At 38.2% G+C, this 11,076-nt stretch overlaps 1 long non-coding RNA gene across 1 annotated transcript; it reads left to right on the forward strand.

Annotated features, from left to right (window-relative positions):
• Positions 1–4,409: 4,409 nt before the first annotated feature.
• LOC116663113 lies at positions 4,410–9,670 on the forward strand. The gene is made up of 3 exons (XR_004319165.1): positions 4,410–4,514; positions 9,093–9,151; positions 9,417–9,670. It is a non-coding gene; the product is annotated as an uncharacterized LOC116663113 (long non-coding RNA).
• Positions 9,671–11,076: the final 1,406 nt, after the last annotated feature.

Below are 11,076 nucleotides of genomic sequence, written 5' to 3' on the forward strand. Positions count from 1 at the left end.
AAGTCCTGGCGTGTGAGAGCTGGACAGGAGCTCTGGCGCCTGTGCTTTTCTTTTAGATGTGGAAGCTGAGGTTCCAGAAAGTGAAGTAACCTGCGTTCTTTAGCACTAGCATTCTAAAGGAAAAAAAAAAAAAGTTGTATTTACAACTTAACTGTGAAGTTTAAATCTAGATTAGCTATTTATACACATGGTCATCGTTGTCCCCAAGCAATTATATCTTCCTTGATGCAACTGAGATACAGACACTTACAGCAACACTCAGTCATTCACAGCTGAGCCCTCACTTGGCGTCCAGCTGAGAGGCAAAGCGTAAAGGACGGCCTGCGCTTGGGAAGAGAAGCGCTAGTCTGAGCAGCTCCTGAGAGAACAGATACGCAAACTGACACTTGGTCAAACCACACGTACGAAATAGAGCTCTGACCCGCAGTCGGCAGCAACTGATATTAACAGCTGTGGACTGCAAATAGGAGTTCGGGATTTGTAGATATTAACGACTACATATAAAATAGATAAACAACAAGGTCCTACTGTATAGCATAGGGAACTATCTTTAATACCTTGTATTGGCCCAGAGTGAAAAAGAATATGAAAAGGAAACTGTATGCATGTATGTATAAAAGAATCACTATGCTGTACACATTATAAATCGACTGTACTTACATTTAAAAAGTATTTAGAGTTAATAAAGTTGTATTCACCCCAAAAATAGTCAGGACTTAGCCCATAATTACTCGCTTTCCTAATTTTTTTTTGGCCTTTTTCCCATTTAGGACTAACCAGAGAAAGCCACAGAAGCTCTTCTACCCAACTGCACAGGATGTCCACTCTGGTGAGTGCACCTGCAGCTCGCCCATGCTGGCAACCTCCCTTCAGAGCATAACTAAATCCTTCCCCTTTTCCACCATAAAGCTTTTACGCTACCCTGCCTGCATTTGAGTCTCTCCCATATGCAAACAGCGGTGGCTGACTCCCTTGCTATGGTAAGCTCTGAATAAGTAGCTTCTGCCCGTTCTCAGTTGGGCGGTCTTTTTAATTTCCACCATCTACTTAAATAATCATATAGTTGATTGTTCACTTCCAACCACTGGTGAGAGTAAAGAAAATGCTATTAGTAGTAACTCTGGTGTACTAGATGTAATCTAGGGGTTTCTGGACAAATTTGGATGATTGATTTGATGCGAGGAAAATAACCAGGAATAGGGAGCAAATGCCCCTTATGCTTGACGAGGTGGGATTAGGCACGAAAGAAGATGAAGTATCAGGTTTTGAAGAGTGGGGAAGTTTGAGGCTTGCCAAGGAGACACCTGCTTTATCTGGAGCCAGCTCTGCGTGTGGACTTTTTTTTACTTGGCATTCTTGTGTGTGCCTCCTGCCCACACGTGTGCCTTCGCTCCTCTCTGCTCTGCCAAAGCTCATTATTTCTGGCCCAAGTCGCTTCCTGTCCAGGTCTCTCCTTGCTCTTTTTCACCTGCTCTGCAGCTTCTCAGTTCTTGCCTTCCCGCAACTCCCCAGCCCTCCTTTCCTTAGAGTCATTATCTATACTTTAAAAACAATTGGCTGTTTTTATTGAATAAAATTAGCTAATCCATCATGAAAGTAAAATCTAGTTGTATCAACTATTTTCTTAGCAAGACTAACTTGTTTACAACCGTAAATATTTGCAGTTACGTTTTGGAAGATATGAAGTTGGTAGAGTCCAGTCAAATAACAAAAGTGAGGGAAAGGTGAAGAGAGAAATGAAGAAGATTTATATCTAGTGTGTGTGCGCGCGTGTGTGTGTGCGTGTGCGTGTTAAAATTGGCCACTCTTCTGCATCGTGAACTCATGGTCAAGGTATATTTCTATTGTTTCGCTGTATTTTGTTTTCCGTAATTCTTTTAGACTATCGTGAAGCAAGAAATAGGTATTTGTGCTCTTACCACATAATTATGTGAACCTTCTCCCATCCCTTGTGATAGTAAAACACTGGCTCTGCATTATTGCTGCCTATAGTATGTGTTTGTCTTAATGAGAAGATGATTACATTCTAACTGGCTCATTCCTATGAACTTCTCTGCAGCTTTCTTCAGTGCAAAGGGCATCAGCACATCCTGACATTCTCATTAGTTAAGGGCTGAGGTTTCCAAAAGCATTGGACTCAGCAGGAGGAATTTCCAGGGTTTAGCTTTTCCAGAAATAACTCCTCTTAATTAATCATTGTATAACACAGCAATAAAATGTGGGGAAAAGGGGACGTGTCAATAATTAAGCAGAATAGGGCCACATGGTGGTTTAGTTGAACCACGGTCAGGTTTTAGTCTAACTCATCAAGATTTTTGGTTTACTTTACCCCTTGTATAAACAAGAAGTATTTACCCCTTCAAGACATTGCAGGATATTCAGAACAATTTATCAAGCACTGCCTATAAGCTGGCTAGCACCCAATAGCAAGTCCATATTTTGTACCTGTTTAGTATATCAAAATGTCAACAACTCTATAGGAAATATATTAAAGTCAATCTTTAAATAATTCCCTTCTATAGTAACAGTTATTAAGTTAAAAAGAACTTGTCTTCATGAATTTTCTTGTTTGTCCACATAACATAAAATTTGAAGCTATAGTTGGATTATGAATGGACTAACTAAAGGGAAGTTGTTTTTTCACTGTTACCATGCAGTACTGGAATAAAGGAAAAATTAACGTCTCACGGCCATTTTTTTTTTCCCCTCGGTGCTTTTGTAGCATTTTTAAGGGCCTAGTTACGCAAGGCCCAGCGTACAGGCAGGATAATTCCTGCTTAACAAGAGAATGGCTGATTCACCCTAAACATGATAATAAAATACAAAAGGACAGTCCCTGTCAGTATTTGTCCTGACACACATGTATTCATCATTGCCATTCTACTGCAAAGATCTAAACCCTGACATATTTCTACTGCAGAAAATCTTGAGCAGTACAAATAATATCTAATCCTTTATTATGTTACTAGACTATATAGAAATCTGCAAGATTCTGTCCCAGGTTCTTAAATACTGCAAAAATGCCATTTCTGTATCTAGAACCAAGCATATCATAAAAGAAATCTCACTATTAAGTCAACATTTTCCATTTTTTTCCCGCTTTATGGACCTTACTGAAATAGTTACAAAATTTTTTAAAAACTTTAGAAATTACAGGTTAGAGAATATACCAGATGCCAGATTTTATTGCCTTCTATAGCCTGGCACAGCTCCCACAGTGTGGGAGCCTCTGTGGTCAATACCTAACATGTTTGGGACCAGCTTCCGTTCCAAATCATACCATGAGTAAATCACATTAACTTTTCAAAACTGTTCAGTGTATTCAAGGTCAGGAACCCATGGTGTTTATTGCCTGATACCCCATGGTCGGGCACACTGCCAGGCACGCAGTCAGTGTGTGGTCTGAGAGCTGAATGGGAATTCAGCACGTCATGACTTATCTCCCACTCAGTGTCCCACACTCCAGGGAGATGTAAAATTCTGTAATATGATTTTGGAGGATCCTGGCAGGTCTCTAAATGGACTCAGACTATATTTATTTTGTGAAATAAGTAATATTGATTTTTAATAAAATATATGACCTTTCTTCACTAATGTATCTGAGATCTTTTAAGATTTTCATCCTCAAAAGAGACAGTATACTTCAAGGAGATATTAGATTCAGCCTGTTTCAAAAAGGAACCCTTGCCCTCATAGATATCCTTATGACCTTGAGTCCATGCATAGACTTTTCAGAGCATGTAATTTGATAAATCTTTGTTTATGCTATTTATTTATTTATTGGTATACATAGCTTAAAAAAGCTTCCGAAAATATGTAGCCTTTTGTAGAGGCTGGAAGCTGCATATTTTGTTCCTTAGAGCAAGAAATGAAAAAAGGGTATTGCTGAAAAGCAGAGCTTTTAAAAAAATGAAATTACTTTTTTCACTGATTTTATTTTATAATCCAGGGTTGTTTTTTTGAAAAAAGGTGTGCACACATAGATCATTCTATCAAAAACATATAGACGTAATTTTATTTCTTACAAAAGTTAAATAGAAATACTATTTACTTATTGGCATAAGGAATGAAAAAAATATAGCTTAAAGGCAGTATTTAAAAAACTGAAATCACTCTCCACTCATTTTATGTTACAGCTCAGAGTGAAGAAAATACATAAGATGTACATGTGTAGGTTATTCTATGAAATAAATTATATGTGTGTGTGTATATATATATATATGTGTGTGTGTGTGTGTATATATATATATATATATAATTTAATTTATTTTACATTTTGTCCAAATATACAGTTGATTTTTAAAAATCTATTTTACCTGTGCTTTGCAGGAACCTCTTCAGGTTAAGCAGAAGAGACTTTGGGGAAATGAGGCCCCCTGGCCTTCCCTCTGAAGGGAGGAGGTTGGAGAGGGAAAGGCAATGTAGAAGCCTGATTTTTAGAAATGAACATTAGAGCAGAAGCTGAATAAAGTCTTAAATTGCCATCCCCAAAGGATCCTGAGACTAGAAAACAGGTATCATTTCTACGGTATTTCTTAAACTTTTTCACTTACCTATATTTGCTACTTTTGCTCATTCTTGACTGTTTAGTAGAAAAAAAAGATAGTAAAAATTTTTCTAAATGATTTAATAATTGGAATGACAGAAATCTTTCATTCAGCCAGACACCAGTCAAGAATAAGGAAGCACCACCAGGCAGTAGTTCTCAAACAGCCATGCAAATGTAATCTATGGGTTTTTGTGTATGTTTCTGTTACAATTATAGTTCTTAATATATTGTCATGTGATTACAGTCACTCCAATATGCCTTTGTGCTTTTGGTCCGCAGTGAAGCACAATTGTAGCAATGTACTATATTCAGGATGACTAAAGGAAGTATGCGAGTAAAATTATAGGTGAATGATGCCTTTATACTAAGGAAGGCAATTTATTGTGTTGTAACATTCAATTATCTTTTGACTAAATTGAATAAAGAAAAATGTGAGAGAATTAGGCAGTCACACACTATATTACTTATGGGAAAGCTGAACTCAAAACTATTACGTGTCATCAAAACCAGTTCCATTTTTCTCACTGTTTGGGGTGAATTGCCCCCTTAGGAAGATTCAGTCACTGAGGACTGTCTCTTATTTCTGAAGTACTTCTCACTTGTTCCTTTCCATCTTTCATATCACTGTCAACACATGCTGGTGGTGTGGCTCTCTGCTTCAACTGGTCGACCTCAGTAACCTCCTACACTGTCTACATTGATTCTCCCTTTCACCTGCAGGCTGGTCTTCACACTCCAGAAAGAGTGATTTTTACAAAACAGAAAAATCTTTACATGATCCCACAGTAAAGAACCCTCAATAGCTTTTCAGTGCTTTAAAGATAAACACCAGGAAACTGAAGATGGTCTCTCATGCCCTTATGAGCCTGATCTTGAACTTCTCCTCCAGCCTCATTCCTATCAAGGCACAAATCTTTATCACCAATAGCAACCTTCCTTCTAGTGCTCAAACATGACTGTACACATCCTTGTCATAATAATCTTCCTAAATTCTCTATGTATGATTTACTTGATACATCTTTTAGCTGTAGTAGCAAACCTGTTTCCTCAGTCAAGTCCCTATTATGGTGTGTTATGATACAATGTATTTTCTCTTCACAATATTTATCAAAGTTTATAATTAGACAGTTCCTATAATTGTTGATTACGGACTGTTCCACCCCAGTAAAATGTGAGCTCTAAGACATCATACGGCATGGATGCTTAAGCTCACCATTTTATCCCTGGAGAGCAGCAGAGGGTCTGAAACAAACCTCGTCAATGAAAGAACTGACTCTGTAACCAAATTAATTTTGTAAACTTGAATTTTCTTTATTTATAGTTTGCATTTAATTTACATATTTGTTTTAATTTTACCACTTTCAATGATTTATAAAGTTGTTTTAGTTTGCCTTACATATAAAAGGGGCAATATGGTTATACCAATATAATAAATTTAAATTATTTTTTTGGAGTTGAGTATACTACTGAAGTTCTCGGAAAGATTGATTAATTTTATACATAGTAGATACAAACTACTATGTATAAAATAGATAAACAACAGTGATACATTGTACAGCACAGGGAAATACAGCCATTATTTTGTAATAACTTTAAATGGAATATAATGCTATGAAAATGTTGAATTACTATGCTGTACGTCTAAAACTAATACAATTGTAAATCAACTGTATTTCAATTAAGAAATAAATCGTTAAAACTTAAAAAAGATTTATTGAATAGAAAGAAAACACTTTAAACACCACTTAGATGGTATTAGGTACCAAAAATGAGGGAAACAAGCTGGGTTCCCGTTCCCTGTATAAAATGGTAAGAGTGTAGGGAATTGGTTACTCCTCAGAGAGACTGGTGGCCAATTAGATTCACATTGTTTCTGAAAAATAATTTAAGTTTCCATGATCTCCTATTGCCTTGGTGTTTTTTAACTGAAAAAGAAGGGAATTATTTATTGAAAATCTTAAAAATTGGGGTATAAAATTCTCATTGTTTCACTATCAGAAATTTGTAATGATGCTCTGAAACAGAAGGTCAATGACAGATAAAATGTCAGGAGAAACTGAAAAAAAGACAAACTTCGGGAAGTGATTTGAAGTGTCCGTGCTCGGTTTCTTCGCCTTTTGTTTTGTCTTGTTTGAGTCTGTCACTTCTGAAACAGACTGCTTGTAATTAGGCCACACTTCACAGGTCAAGGGTACAATCCTCTGCAAGACAGACTTCACCTCAGACACCAGGTAAAAGTGTCGGGGTACTTAAGCCACTCTCCAGTCTGCTCTCAGGGTCTCCCACTGCCTGTATGGGTTCAGTAATTCACTGGAAAAACTCAACACAGGAAACTGTTATACTTAATACTACAGTTTTAAAAAGTATTTGTTTTTTAGAGCAGTTTCAAGTTCACAGTAAAATTGAATGCAAGGCATGGAGATTTCCTGTATACTCCCTACTCCACATGTACAAAACCTCCCCACTTGAAATCCCACTCCAGGGTGGTACATTTGTTAGAACCGATGAAGCTACATGATACAACATCGCTTAAAACGCATGCTTAGCATTAGGGTTCACTCCTGATAGTGTCCCTTCTATGGCTTTTGAAAAATGTATAATGACATTTATCTACCATGACAGTATTATACAGAGTAATTTCACTGCCCTAAAAATTCTCTGTTCTCTACCCGTTTGTGTCTCCCTCTCTGCTCACCTCTGGCAACCACTGACCCTTTTTCTTTTCCTTTTTTTTTTTTTTTTTTTTTTGAGAAATTAGAGCTTTACTGTAAGAATGAGAGGAAGGTACAGAGATTGCCCATATGACCCTGCCCCAACATGTAGAGTCTCCCCCCTTATCAACATCACTCACCAAAATAGTAAATTTTTTTTATTTACCAAGAAAAACCTAATTTGATGCATCATAACCACCCAACGTCCACAGTTTACCTTAGGGTTCACTCCAGGTGTGGTACACTCAGAAAGCTTAGACAAATATTCAGTGATACGTATTCATCACTACAGTATCATGCAGAGTATTTTCGCTATTCTAAAATGCTTCACTTTTCCACATATCATCCCTCACTCCCCAGTGACCTCTGGCAAACACTGATCTTTCTACTGTCTTCATAGTTTTGCCTTTTCCAGAAAGTCATTGAGTTGGAATCATGTAAGTATGTAGCTTTTCAGAGGTTGGTGTCTTTCACTTTGTAACACACATTTAAGTTTCTTCCGTATCTTTTCATGTCTTGATTTCTTTTTTGCACTGAGTAATTTTCCATTATCTGGATATACCACAATTTGCCCATTCACTTACTGAAAGACATCTCAGTTGTTTGCAAGCTTTGGCAAATATGAATAAAGCTACTGTAAACACCGTGTGCAAGTTTTTGTATGGACATGTTTTCAGCTCCTCTGGGTAAATTTTGAGGTCAGTTGATGAATTGTATGATAAAAGTATGTTTACTTTTGTAAGAAACTGCCAAAGTGTCTTCCAAAGTGGAAATACATTGCAGTCCCACCATCAGACTAGTAAGTACTTCTACCTGGTACTAAATACTCCCACTAAGGTCAGTTAGCCTTTACTACAGGCAAAAAAAAAAAAAAAAAAAAAAAAATTGCTGTTATAAGGAATATACAATTGGAGAGTGTGGTACCGTACAATCAGCAAATGGTAAGTGTTAAAGAAATCAAAAGTTAATGTTATTTACAGACTGTCGACTCTATGCGGCAAGACAAGAAGAGTGTACTTTACATATATTGTTTCATTGATGTTTTACCGTAACACAATTGAGTAGTTGCTATCAATCCTGTTTTAGAGGTGTGGGGCAAGAACCTCAAACAGGTAACTTGTCCAGAAGTTACTGAGCTTGGAAGTGGTGGGGCTGAGGCTGGAACCCGGGCGCATCTGCCCTGTTTCTCGTCACGGTGCAGAACTGCCTCTCTGAGGACTGGACAGAAGGGCAGGAGACAGACAGGCAAGCAAGCTATCATTAGAAGGTGGTCAGAGCTGTGCTTAATTGTGAAAAACAGTCCTGTGATAATGGGGTGCTTTTCCCTTCAAATCAGAATTTGAGGACGGAATATAGCCAGTATTCTGGAATCAACCCAGTAAAAGCATTGTTTGTTTTTGCTAAGCCATTTCCTTGTGATCCTGGCTAAGTAAGCTGCTTTCCCCTTTTTGTGCTTCTGCTTTATCTTGTAAAACATGTATGTATGTAGTTAATGGCATCTGTTTATATGCAAAGTGGTTTTTTTTTCCCCTTTGGTAGAACAAAGATGTTTTATGAGTAGGAGCAGTAGTCAGACTCTGGAAGTAAGTACCACATAATTCTATTTTTTAGTTCTCAGTCTCAGTATTGACTTTGATACCACCGTGTTTTTCCTTTATAGCATCACACTTTGACTTTGCTATGTCTTTTTTTCCCTCCTGACACTCACGTAGAGATTCGTTCATAGGGAACTGGCCCTGAAGGTGACAGCTCTTCGTTGGACCTCAGTGGCTTAGGCTCCACGTGCCACTTCTTCTCTGTCTTTAAAGTTTTTTTTTTTTTTTTTTTTTCAGTGCTGTAGCTGGGAGCACTGTGTTGACACAACTCAGTCTTATACAGAAGAGAGTAAAAGGTCAGTGTTCTAATGTTCTCATCTGTAGGCAAAAGAAAATATTTGGGATATTTTACTTATAATTTTAAAAAGACTCTTCTGTGGAGAAAGATGATTTGTAGGCTGAAAAGCCATTTGACAATTAAAGGGGCAGAAGTGTCTTTAATATGAGTCTAACAGAAAAGGGAGAAAAATGTGAAAGCATGCTAAAACTCTCTTCTAGGGATTTAGAACGCATCTTTCTATTTCCTTCAGTTTTATTTAATTGTATGTTTTACTTCCCTAGTGTTCTGCTTCATCCTTCCAGAGGCCGTTGTGCAGAATACTGACAGTTTCCGCAAGAGGCAGTCATCGCAGTAAACACATACATTATGTGGAGGAGGCTGCGTCTCTCCAAGGGAAATGGAGTCGGTGTATTGAGTCTCTAACCTTCAGATCCTGAGTCTGAATGTATCTATGTTTCCAATGCAGTCGTCGACATGTGCTGGCTATTTCTTGGTGAGTAGGCCAGCAAATTCACCATGCCACTCCTTGAGACTCTTTTTCTTCCTCTCAGGCTTTCCCAGGGTATAAGCTGCGTCAGTTAACACTGGGTGCCATGCCGATGCTAGGAGTCGTAGTAAAGAAATCAGCTTGCTGCAGTCATTAGTTAAGGACTTCAGAAGTGCCAAGACCCAGGAAACACGCGCATGCATCTGGACTGTGTGTCAGTATGTGCACTGATGTACTGCCTGTCTAATCCTCACAGCTCAGTGAAAAGGTGGTGTTATCTCCACAGAATAGATGGGAAACTGAGGCCTGTAAATGCAGAGTAACTTGCCCAAGGCAACACGGGAAATAGAGAAGATGGATTTGAATGCAGGGAGTCCGGTCCTATAGCCTATTCTGGTAGAGAGTTTCTGAAGTTTCATTAACTTTTGGTATTTGTCCAGTTTGGGCGCCTTTACTCTCTGGTGACGTTGTCGGAGTGGAGTCCTCGTTAGCAGGTGCTCGCGGTGGTCCTCCCATTCCCTTTTCGCCTCCATTGCTTGCTGTGTCTCATTAATTTCTGACTCTAAGTGTCTCCCAAATTTGTCCCATCTTACCCATCACACCTACTGCTGCCTCAGTGCAGGCATCTTTGGAACATAACAGCAGCCTCCTCATGTCTTCCCTTTCTCCATTTTCAGTATCACCCCCACCCCCTGATTATCCACACTGACAGTAAAGTGAATGTTTTTTTTTACAATGAGTCAGTTTCTGGTGTACAGCACAATGTCCCAGTCATGCGTATACATACATATATTCGTTTTCATAATCTTTTTCATGAAAGATTATTACAAGAGATTGAATATAGTTCCCTGTGCTCTACAGAGGAAAGTTTTTATTACTTATTTTTATATATAATGGCTAACATTTGCCAATGTCAAACGTCCAAATTTCTCCCTTCCCACCCCCTCTTTCCCCCATAACCATAAGATTGTTGACTACGTGAAACCAAGCTTATCATGTCTTTCCCAGGATTAAATGTAAAATAATATCTATCATATGCATATATCACATGTTACTTACCCATTCAGCAGTTGATAGACATTTGGGTCATTTCTACATTCTGGCTGTTAGGAATAGGGTTGTTATGAACATTCATGTGAAAGGTTTTGTGTGGACACACGTTTTCATTTCTCCTGGATGCATACCTAGGAGTGGAGTTGGTGGGTCCCATGTTTTTTTGAGGAACGTCCGAGCTGTTTTCCAACGCAGCTGTCCCAAGTAACGTTTCACAGCAGCAAAGCAGCGATGTATAAGGGTTCAAATCACCCCACGTTCTTGTTGCCAACATGTTATTTTTCTTTTTCTTTCTTTCCTTTTTTGACACTAGCCAATGAAACTAACACTAATAGATATAAAGTTTTGTAAAGATTTGCATTTACACGATGGCTAAAGATGTTGAGCATCTTTTTCGGTGC

Source organism: Camelus ferus, chromosome 4 (genome assembly GCF_009834535.1).
Source record: "Camelus ferus isolate YT-003-E chromosome 4, BCGSAC_Cfer_1.0, whole genome shotgun sequence".
NCBI classification, from domain to species: Eukaryota; Metazoa; Chordata; class Mammalia; order Artiodactyla; family Camelidae; genus Camelus; species Camelus ferus.